The sequence below is a fragment of the Cupressus sempervirens genome, chromosome 5 (genome assembly GCF_028749045.1).
Source record: "Cupressus sempervirens isolate cs-2001-9-10 chromosome 5, ASM2874904v1, whole genome shotgun sequence".
In the NCBI taxonomy this organism is placed as follows: domain Eukaryota; kingdom Viridiplantae; phylum Streptophyta; class Pinopsida; order Cupressales; family Cupressaceae; genus Cupressus; species Cupressus sempervirens.
This window is the reverse complement of record NC_143122.1, coordinates 676,142,447-676,154,362: the sequence shown is the minus strand read 5'-3', so window position 1 is coordinate 676,154,362 and position 11,916 is coordinate 676,142,447. Positions and strand designations below refer to the sequence as shown.

Below are 11,916 nucleotides of genomic sequence, written 5' to 3'. Positions count from 1 at the left end.
ATTTTTTTCTTCTGTGTATATAAATTCTTTCATATTTGGACTTCTGTTATTCTATTAATTACTATGTAGTTTATCTTACATGTAATTGTCTCACTACATATTTCACATTTTTGATCATTCGATTTATAGCCTATACTCTCACATGGAAAATATTTGAAAGGTAAAGCTTGTGTTTTTTTCTCTATATATATTCTTGTATGTTTCATAATCCTAATAATTATTGTGGTGTTTCATATTTTTAGGTCACTAAAATGTAGCAATCGACAAAAAAAGTTGAGGGGAGCAGCTCTGAGGAGGATGAGAGCTCAGAAGAAAGTGATGAGGAGCCAAAGGCCAAGAAAGAAATTAAGGTAAAAGAACATGCCTTCCTTTACCTATGATCATTTACATCTATGTTAATTTTTGAGGAGATTCTTCATATTATGAACAAGGTTAGAATTAAAAACCTATGTTTATTTTCCTATAAATTTTATTGAATTATGCTATAAATTTCATCAAAATTATAGCGAGCTATTTGAGTGCTCTAATATGTTTTATCTTATGCATTTATAGAAGAAAAAATTCCTTAGTTATTCCTTTTGATTCAACTTAGATATAGTTTTGATCTTGTTGCTTATCAATGGTTGCAATGGTTGTATGTGAGATATGTATTTTCATGTTTGAGATATATTCTTGGATATAGTTATATTTTTTGCCATTCTTGAAACTTGCCAAAGTAAAATGCTTTTCCCATTTTTAATGGTTGTTTTCTTTACCGTTGCATGCCTAGTCAATAATGATCTTCCCTTAATTGTATTTTCGTAGTAAGTGCTACGAACAATTATGAAGTTGGAAATATGACTACAGAGACCTTGAGTAAAGTTGGTAGGAAGGGTATAGTAACCCTTGAAGAAGGAAAAAGTGTAGAAAATAATTTATACATTGTAGAGGAAATTCAATTTGACCGTGGATATATTTCCCCATATTTTGTGAAAGACAGTAAGAAGATGACAACAGAGTATGAGAATTGTAAGGTATATAATATATGGATAGAAATCATTTTTTCCATTTTTAGCCTATTTTGAAAATGAGCACTTATCATTTAGCTATTGTAAGTGAGTGTTGGACATGTATTAGGAATCAGGTAACTTTACATAGAAATGAATTTAGTTTTCTTTACAACCTACAACTCTTGTTAGTTGATAGGAAAATAACAAACACAAGAGATATGATTAGCATATTGGAAGATGCAACATGTGGTGGTTATTCTATCTTAATAATTGCTAAAGACATTAAGCAAGAAGCCCTGGCTACCTTTGTCATCAACAAGCTTTGAGGTGCATTAAAGATTGCTGCTTTAAAAGCTCCTAGATTTGGAGAAAGGAAAAGTTAGTATTTGAATATTGCCGTGTTGATTGGAGGTATTATTTAGTAGTATGATTATCAAGTGAATCCTGATTTTTTTTCTCTTAATCATTTATCATGGCAGTTTTCTATCCAATGTTAATTATGTTGGTCAATTTTTCGTAGGCCATAATGAAGTAGCCTTTTTAATATTTTGAACATGAGTTTAAATTGAGTGCAAAAAGTAAGTTGTCAGCTTAGGATTATGTCATTTCAGAGTTCATTCTCCTAATATGTTATTCAGTAATATAGATAACTATAAACATCTGAACCATGTATTCTAATGTAGGCACTGTCATTAGAGATGAAGTGGGGCTGGCCCTTAACACTATTAGGAATGAGGTTCTAGGAACTGTTGCCAAGATAGTGTTGACAAAAGATTCAACAACAATAGTTAGTGATGGAATGACTTAGGAGGCTATTGATAGAAGAGTTAATCAAATTAGGAGCATGATTGAGGTATGCTTTCTTGTCTGTGTGTGTGTGTTCTTCGGGCCTTAACATGGACTATTAGTCTTATGCTTTATAATTAGAGCACTTTAGTTTTAATCTTTATTTTATTTCTCCTTTGTTTGCACCTAGTATCTCATCATGGTTAACAATATGTATTTTTTTGAGCATATCAATATATTGGCGAAGAGTAACTCATTAGAGAATTGTGCTATTGTCAACCTAGCTTGTAGAATGTATTTGACAATTGAATATTTTCTTTATTTCTAAGTTTCTAAACAAGATTATGAGAAAGAAAAATTGAATGAAAGGATTGCTAAACTATATGGGGAGTTGTAGTTATACAAGTGAAGTTATTGAAATGTGTTTAGTCTTCTTTAGTGTTTCATTATTAAATACTTCTTTGAGTAATAGATAAATTTTGTCAATGTATATCATTCATTAAGATAGGCTTTATTGTGCCTATATCATTATGATAATAAATAAGCATGAGCCAAGTTAGGTGATGGATGATAAGAAGTATGATTGATAGGTAGGAGCACAAATAGAGACAGAGTTGAAGGAAAAGAAATTACGAGTGGAGGATGCTTTGAATGCTACAAAGGTATGGCAGTCTTCTTTGTAAATAACTTTGTCATTTGATACAAATGCATAAAACTCCCATGCCAATTCCTATGCTAGAAAAAATTAACTATTAAGCCATTTGTGTATGGAATGACAAAGTCTTATGTCTACTATTCTCCAATGGTGTAAAAGGGACTAATTCTTTTGTCTACTATCCTTTGATCCTCCCTTGTAGAATGATAAATTAATTGAAGTTATATTAATTGTATTGGAACAACTCACTAATTAATTTCTATAAACAAGCAGCTGTTGAAGAGGGCATTGTTGTTGGTGGAGGGTGTGCTCTTTTGAGGCTTGCTGCAAAGGTTGATGCTATTAGAGATACACTTGAAAATGAGGAACATAAGGTAGCTTAATTTTGTGTTTTCTACACGAGCAAGTATGGTTGGCATGGAAGTGGCTTTATAATCCTTAATGGATATGTAGATAATGCTTTGTCATATAAGACTTAGCTCTGCAATGTGTTTGTAACATCTGGCTCTGAAATTTGTTGATTCTTTGGTGTCTACAAATTGGTGTAGGTATTGTTAAACAAGCTTTGATCTTCCTGGTGAAACTAATTGCAAAGAATGCAGGATTAAATGGAAGTGTTGTGGTTGAAATGGTTATTACAACTCCTGAGAAATTGTTGAATAGAATCAAGTATATTTGAACTCAATTCTTTCACAACTATTCAATAGAATCTCATTGATTTAAGCTCTTTTGCTTGGGTATGTTCTGTTCAATTTCATTAGACATTAGCCTAAATGCAAACAAATCTTTCTAGTCCTTATGAAGCATGTTGAATTTAAGTAAATTGACATTGTGCTTGGGTGTACAATCTTATTCAATTTCACTGGATGTAGTACTAGATGCGAATAGCTCTTTCTAGTCTTCATGGTAGTAAAGTGATAGCCCTATCCTTGTCTTTTTATAGGTCCTTTCCACTGATAATTCCAATTATGGATATAATGTTGCTACAGGTGGTTATGAAGATTTGATGGCATAGGAATTATTGATCCAACTAAGGTAAGATGGTATATTCATATGATTTAATTTATTTTTTATTTTTTCAATTTCCTAATTGATGAAATGAATGCAAATTAGTGTCATTTATTCATTTTCTTGTAGTCAAATTGAATTTTGATTCAGGTACAAAATATGATGCACTTGCATTCAAAGTAAAGTGCTAAATAGACAATATACAATCAATTATTGATAGTACTGGTGATTTAAGCTCTGCAAATAAATACTGTTCAAAAAACTTGCTTCTTGTAAAATAATAAAACAATTGTGTTGGTTGACTGGATTTATTTTCATTTATCAAGTGATAACTACGTGGGGAATTGGTTTGATTATTGGTCCAGCAATTGGAGGGTTTTTAACACAGGTAAATTTTTCCTTAACTGTTCTCTTAATATCTAAAATAAAATATACTTAATTTTCAATCTATTTATTATTATTTTTCTATTTTGACTATTGAATTGGACATATTTGACATATTTTCAAGCTTTCATTTCATGAGATGATTGAATATTTTCTCATTTTGCAATAGGATACAATATATAAGAAACTATTTAGTGTTTCAGGGAAGGAAAAGTAATCCTATATTGAACTTATTTCTTATTTTCTCCTTTGTAGATGCTCTTCGAGTCTTTGAAGATGGAGATTTTCAGACTCTTGGATTGATGGAATATGATGAGAAATTAAATCATTCATTCACTGCACACCCAAAGATTGATCCAAATATAGGTAGCAGAGCAAGTTCTGTTTTGATAGTTAAAACTTAATACAGTTAAGAATGTTCAAGTAAGCTATAGGCTATTTTAGAAAAAAGAAGAAGAACCAAATAACTATAATGCACAACCAAATTTTGATCTGATCACAATAGCATAACCCATTCAAATTTTATAGTTAATATAATTACTTGTAAAGGATGTTTGAGAAAGCTATAGACTGCTTTAAAATATAGATTTATGTGCCTGATCACTTTTTCCATTATGTGCAGGAGAAATGTTTACATTTGACTACCAACATACTCCTCCCTATGCTACTTATCAAGTTCTCATGAAGGAGGGAATAATGCTTGATCTAGTTCTCATAATGCATTCAAAGCCTGTCATGATGCATGACTGTGCAATAATTGATAACTATGCAATTTTCATCGATCTTCCTCTCTACTTTGCCCGAAAGGTATTTTTATTTCATAGTAGTCTTATATCATTGCCTTGCTATTTGAAGAGTATGGAGAAGTTATTGGAAACTATCTAAACTCAAATAATTTAGCTGTATGAATAATGTATTTAAAGACTTAGAATTTTAGATCCTTTTTGTTCTTCATAAAGAAAATATAGGATAGAGGTTGTCTATACATCTCTCCAGAATAAATCAAATTGCTCAATTTTACTTGTTGCTATCTCAGGATATGGTGAAGGATGGAAAATTAATTATTTCTTGTGATACTATAGTGAAAGAACATTTTGGTATATTGCCTTGATATGCCAAAAATGATCTTCAGATGAGATGGTTTGTGCTACCAAACTGCTACATCTGCCAAAAATTTCCAAAATGAATTGTATGTGAATCGTTCAGCTTAACTAGTTCTTTTGTGCTTCACTTACTAACCCATGCATAAATAAAGGATGAGTCATTAGGTATTATCTGTTTCACTTTGGTGATTAGATATGAGATGCATTTCAATTTAAAGAGTGGGAAGGCTTCACAAAAGAAACTGTCAGAGTCTACAGTAGATTTTCCAAGGATTAATGAAAAGTATATTGGCAAGTAAGACAATTCTAAGTGATTATATTGATACATACCCTCTTCACAGAACACTACATCTCTGATTTTGTCTCCATTTCTAGTCAATCTTGTTGCCTTGAATACAAGGTTGATTGGGAAATATCTAATTCTACATTATGATTGAAAATGCATGCAAAAAACAACGTTGTGTATGGTACTACACTAGATTTAGTAGCTAAGGTCAAGGAACTTGTAGAGTTTGATCTTCAAGCAGAACTTGAGGCAAGAAAGTTTCAGATTGAAGTTGGAGGCAATGTGCTAGGGTTTGGACCTGGAAGATTTGGTTCTGAGGCAATATTTATACCCAGGGATTCTGGGTTAGATCTAGAGGAGGATGATGGTTACTTGATTTATTTTGTTCATGATGAGAACATTGGGTATGGTTCTAGCTTACACTCAATTTTTTTGAGTCTTGTGTTGTCTTATATTTTTCTCTAGAGATGATAAGAAGAAACTTATATTATGTGAAGGTTATTGTCTTTGAAATACATGATGAATAGGTTGTCTAGTACATGCCACTATTTTGAGAGATATTAACTTTAACAAAATGGTTTAGAATAATAATAATACCATAGCCAATACTGAAACTAGGATCGAGATAAATCATAGTATTTACTATTAATCACTATATTAGTAGGTGACATGTCAGGAAAAAATTGATTGTGTTAGAGAAATTAGTAGTTATGAGATGATCAATCAAGAGGAAACAGTTGAGAGCTTAGAGTGACACAATTTTCAGATGATCATATGAAATGAAATGGGTGTGCAAGTAGAAAGAAACTAGAAAGACATTGTGTATAGATGAAGGCATAAAATGGATGGTTTTGGAGCACTCAACATAGACACTCAACATTCACTACATATCATCATTTGAGATCAAATGGGTGTGTGGGATTATATGCACAATAAACAATAAAGGAGGGAATTGAACCCTTCCTGAGGATCACACTTGTTGAGCTCCACTTCAGCAATGGCCCTTCCTGTGAAATTGCTATCTAAAACCTTTCTAATGAGATAATGTGTTATGAGCTCTTCATAATTACTGTACCTCCTGGATTCATGTTCCATCCCATTCATGAAGAGCTCATTACACATTATCTCATTAGAAAGGTTTTAGACAACAATTTCACAGGAAGGGCCATTATTGAAGTGGACCTCAACAAGTGTAAGCCTCAGGAAGGGTTCAATTCCCTCCTTTATTGTTCACTATACATATAATCCCACACACCCATTTAATCTCGAATGATGATATGTACTGAATGCTGAGTGTTTGTGCTAAGTGCTCCAAAACCATCTATTTCATGCCTTTATCTGTACATAATGTCTTTCTAGTTTCTTTCTACTCGCACACCCATTTCATTTCACATGATCATCAAAAATTGTGTCACTCTAAGCTCTCAACTATTTCCTCTTGATTTATCATCTCATAACTACTGATTTCTCTAAAAAAATTTGACCAAGAATTGGTCAAAATTTCAACCAATGGTTGGGGGTTTTCTACCAAGCATTGGTTGAAATTTTGACCAATGCTTGGTAGTTTTCTACCAAGCATTGGTTGAAATTTTGATCAATGCTATATAGTTTTCTACCAGCATTTGTCAAAATTTTGACCAATGCTTGGCAGAAATTGTGCCAACAATTTTGAAAGTTTTCAACTAATGTATTGGTCAAAATTTTGACCAACCAGTAAGTTAATCAAAATTTTGACCAATTGGTTGGTCCAAATTTTGACCAACTTGGGTTGAAATTTTGACCAATAATGGTAAAAAAATGAGCCCAAATGTACTAGTGAATGCATATGCCACAAACCAATTTAGTAAATGCCAACAAGAAGGTATAAAACAAGGAAGCATGTCCATATGTGAACCTGAATCAAGCTACAAAGACAATGAAGGATCCAAATAGAAAGATGAAGGAAGAGAAGCAATGCCACCTTCCCTCACTAATAAATGCACACCTATGATAGAAGCTCCTTGATGATTGAAGAAGATGGACCATGAAAGCTGAATGATGGTCCTCCTTGTAGGAAGAAATGGTACCATAGGTTTTGTAGAGAATACTCCCCAACTAATAAAAAGAATCCTTAGAAAATATGATGTCTGAGGAAAATGGAGGACAATCTCCAAAGACTAATATGACTCTTCATAAGTGAAAGAGTCCTCCATTTGCTATAAAGAAACCACAAGCATGTTAGAACAATCAAGTGGTTGAGGGTCAGAGTCTGTCCTTACAATGAGTGAAGAAGTCTCCTTAGCAAAGAGAAGATTGATGTCACCAATGATGTCTCCCACATCTTCAATGTGAGACTCCATGAACAACCCTACAATGTTTGGAAGGAAGTCATCCCATGAAGCTGAAGTAGGAAGACATGGTAAATCTTGTTGCACTGAATCAGGAGCATGTGTGGTTGGAAATGTATCAGTAGAATCAACAGGAGTATTAGGAGGTGGGATCTCATCTAGAGTTGAAGAAACCATGAATGAAGTGACTAAAGATAGAATGCCCTCTAGAAATGGAGTGAATCGTGCATCTCCATATGCTTCCCAAAGAGCCATCTAAACATCATGAGGAAAACTTTCCATAGTAAGAGGAGCAAAAGATTCCTCAATTATACTTCTATACATAAATCGAAGAATATAAGAAAAATATTTGTACCACGTAGGATTGAGTGGCAATATCTTTGAAGATAGATAAGGAAACACTTCCATATGTTCTCTTCTTAGATGATCAATGATTAAGGCACTCCATTTTTGATAGTTCCCTAGTGTCAACTTCAGTCTTATTTTAGACTGGCATATGTGACAAGAATCCATGAGATCAATGTATGTATGCACCCCAAAATGCAAGAGAGAATCAAAGAAACCCCCCCTAATGTATGATTTAGGCACTTTATAACCACTTGCCAATTTAGGACCTATTTTTGAAAGTAGTATTTCTATCCACAGAAGAATATAATCTTCTTTCAAATCTAGAAGTAGACAAAAAATTATGCACTTTCAAAAAAAAAAGAATTTGATTTGGAGTCTAGATGAGCTTGTACTAAGCATTTGAAGTGGCAAAAATTGGGATTTGTGAGTTACAAAAAAATTTAGGAATAGAGATCTCAAACCACTTGCACCAATGTGTAGATTACAAAATTCTATCCAAAAAAAAAAAATATTGCTTGAAAAAAGGAATCTGTATGACAAAGATATTGTTGTTTGAAAATCACCGCTATAATTATTTTTCCTGAATCGTCACAGTCACACCTCCAAAAATCAAATGGCTCTAGATTTGGCCTCAGATGTTTGATTTGGATGAAAAAAAATCTAGTTTGGGGTTTTTTTTGACCTTCTAAATGTAATACCAATATTTGATTAGCACCAGCAAGCTCCAATCTTTTCCTGTGAAAAATCTCTCCTACTAGCTTGATGGCCAAAATTTTCCCAGAAAATAATGTAGATCCAAAAAAAATAGTATAGATGCAAATGATAAAATAGGTAGATCTAAAATTTAAATTCAGAGATTTGAAATGATCATACCAATTCTGGAAATTGGGCCTTTGGGCTCCGATTTGCAAAAAAAAAATTACCTCAATTTTGACTATAGCCTATGGTAGGCAAATTTATAGTTGAAATTCATCGAATCGACACTCCAGATGTAATGACAAGGTCCACTTTGGCTCTAGACACTCCCAATATCTGTGGATACTTTAGATCTAGATCAAGGTGTCCTTAGAGAGGTGAAGCAAGTACAGTCTCCAATGACTATGAAATGATGCTCCTATGGATTTGATACCATGTAAGAATTTGGTATAGCTCTGATACCATGTATGAATTTTTCTTAGGGAAAAATTCACCCGAGACCAAGAAGATCAACAACTACCACAAAATAGACCAATAGAGTATGATCAAAATATCGATATGAATTCAATTGATTGATGTTGATTGTATAGTACACTAGAGGTGCCTGTATATAAAGGCCTCTAAGATGCATTCAGAATGTGTCTAGAATGAACTAGGAGATAAGCATGAAAACTAAGCACACATCCTTTGTTGTGCATGAATACACATGCATCAATGAGAGAATAAGTATGACAAGGTGCCTCATGTGTAAAGATGTTGTAGAAACCATGTGCTAAATTAGAGTTGCTTACTCATGTGTTGTCAACATGAAAAATCATATGAGTGCACATACTCTAAGGTGTCTAACCTAATAAATAATAAAATAATAAATTTATCCTAAATAAACTTAAGTAAAGGGTAAATAATATTTATTTACACTAACACCAAAGTCATAGATTTTTTGACACCCAAGTCAATGAGTTGAGTGGCACAATCACTTCGAGTTAGTTCCCTATGGAAATCACTAGAAGTATGATTAAGAAAAAGTCAACTAACATTAGTTCTAGTATGCAAGTAGAAGATCCATATCAACATTTAAGATGCACAAGGATCATTGAGTGATGATGGAAGTTGAAATCCTCACCGAGCAAGGTCAAGTCACAAAACCTTACCGAGCAAGGTCAAGATGCATATCCTTACCTAGTTCTAGATGCAGATGCTGAGTTAGTTCAAAGTGAGTGATGGTAACCTTACTAAGTTTAAAGTTCTTACCAAGTTGAAGTAGTCTTCTGAGCAATAAAGACCAAACCAAGTGGAGGAAAACCTATCATCCAAAAAACATGTGTATGAAGCATTAATGGTGATTGTAAAGACAAAATTTTGTTAAAAATAGAAAATTCATCAAATCATATCACAGTGAATTTTTAGAGGTATTAGTGAAGAGTGATTTTAGAGCCCCCAAGTGATTTGAAGTAGTTGTTGAAGATTATTTTCATGTTCAAGATTTATCAAGTGAATCATGTCTTTAAGAAGAAAAGTGAAAAAGGGTTTGAAGATGTTGATTCATGGAGTGGATTGCAAGGCTCCCACATTCAAACTAACTCTAGCAATTGCAGAGGCACTTGACCCAATCAAAGAAAGATAATAAATCCCTCTAAAGGTACTTTTAATTCATGATATCAGGACATTCTATCACTGTTAAATTCAAGAGCTTGGAACCCTAGAAATAAACCAAGCATTCAATAAATAATGTGTTGATCACTCTTTAAAACCCAAGAATACAAATTTGGAGATGAAGGGTTTGACACACATTATGCATATGCCATGAAATTTTCAAGGAAAATGGATCAGATACATCTTAAGAATAGTTCATGAGATGCATTTTTGGTTGGATCATCCTATCCAAATCACAAAGAAGATGATACACATGATTACTAGATTGCCAATGTTGAATAAAGATAAGATTACAAAAACCCTAGGTTTGGTTGAACTAATGAAGATAAATCTTGCCGAGTGGGATAGAAAAGGAATGAAGATTAATGGAGTGAAAAACATGGAAATCAAGTTTGGGATACATGTTATTGCTCACAAGTTATATAGCTTGAGTAGACAGAACAATGTTCCCTATGAAGTAGTTGACTTAGCATTGAAGGTGGTCAAAAAAAATTATCTTTTGACCTTCATGAGCTACTATCGAGTTTATTGGGAAAAAAAATGGAGAGTACTTGAGTCTCCAAGAACAATCTGTGTAAGTTTAGTTCTCTTTTAACCTATTTATTCCTCTATGTTCAATTTTTTTCCCTTCCAGAGGAATTGTGGTATGGAGGAAAGATACACCTATTTTATATCAAATAAATGAGTTCATAGCTGAAATGGGAGAAAATTTTGAAAGTATAATGGATGTCTACTTTGAAACTTTCAAGGAGAAAATGCAGAGAAAATATAGGATACCTAAGAAGCTAGTAGAAGACTATGAGCAGGATATCTATTTTCTTGTTGATTATGACAAGGTTCACATCCAAGCAGTTAGGCCAAGAGTGGCATGGGTAAAACCTTTGGGTTATGAGGTAAACATTGATGACACAAAAGACATTATTTAGGCTCTCCTAAATGAGGCTATAGATCTCAAGGGAGCATACTTTGGAACATATGAGGAGACCAAGGCCAGGATTGAACTTGAAATTAAGCTACCCTAGGTAGTGAGTAGAGGAAGAAAGAGGATAGAAAAAAATATGAAGAACAACAAGTCATCAAGATCTCCTCTCATTTTTATTGAAGGTAAGGGAGATGACATAGAGTAAGATGAAGATGAAGAGGAAAATGCAAATGAAGTATAACCTAAGGAAGAGGAGTCTCCCAAGAAGAAAGGAAAGATCATAATAACCAAGCCTGCAAAGTCTTCCTATGCTATGTTTACAAGGAGATCCACCAAATCTAAGAGGAAACTAAAATTGGGTGATGAAGAGGATAAAGTTGAACATATCATATTTCAAAACACTATCCCTACTTTTGAAGAGAGATTGAAAATAATAAAAGGAGGCATGGCATCCATCAAAACACTCAAGTATGACACCAGGAGTGTAGCATAGAAGAAATAGATTGAAGATGCCCTAGTGGCATAGATGGAAAAATGGAAGTATTCCCTTGATGAACTGGTAAAACAAGTTCTTGATGCAATTCTCAAGGTACTTGCACTAGTTTGGGAAAATGTAGTAAATGTTACTAAGGACATCAGAGTATAGACCTTGAGGTAACTTATGCCTAATATGCCAGTCAAGGAAGTCAGGGAATCATTGAAGAAAAATGAGAATAAGATTACTCCAAAATTTAATGCATTGCTAATTCTGTCAAAGGA

The 11,916-nt window shown here is 33.2% G+C and overlaps 1 pseudogene; it reads left to right on the top strand.

The window, feature by feature from the left end:
- Positions 1-619: 619 nt before the first annotated feature.
- LOC149557753 (uncharacterized) overlaps positions 620-11,916 on the top strand; it is a 49,644-nt pseudogene continuing 38,347 nt past the window's right edge.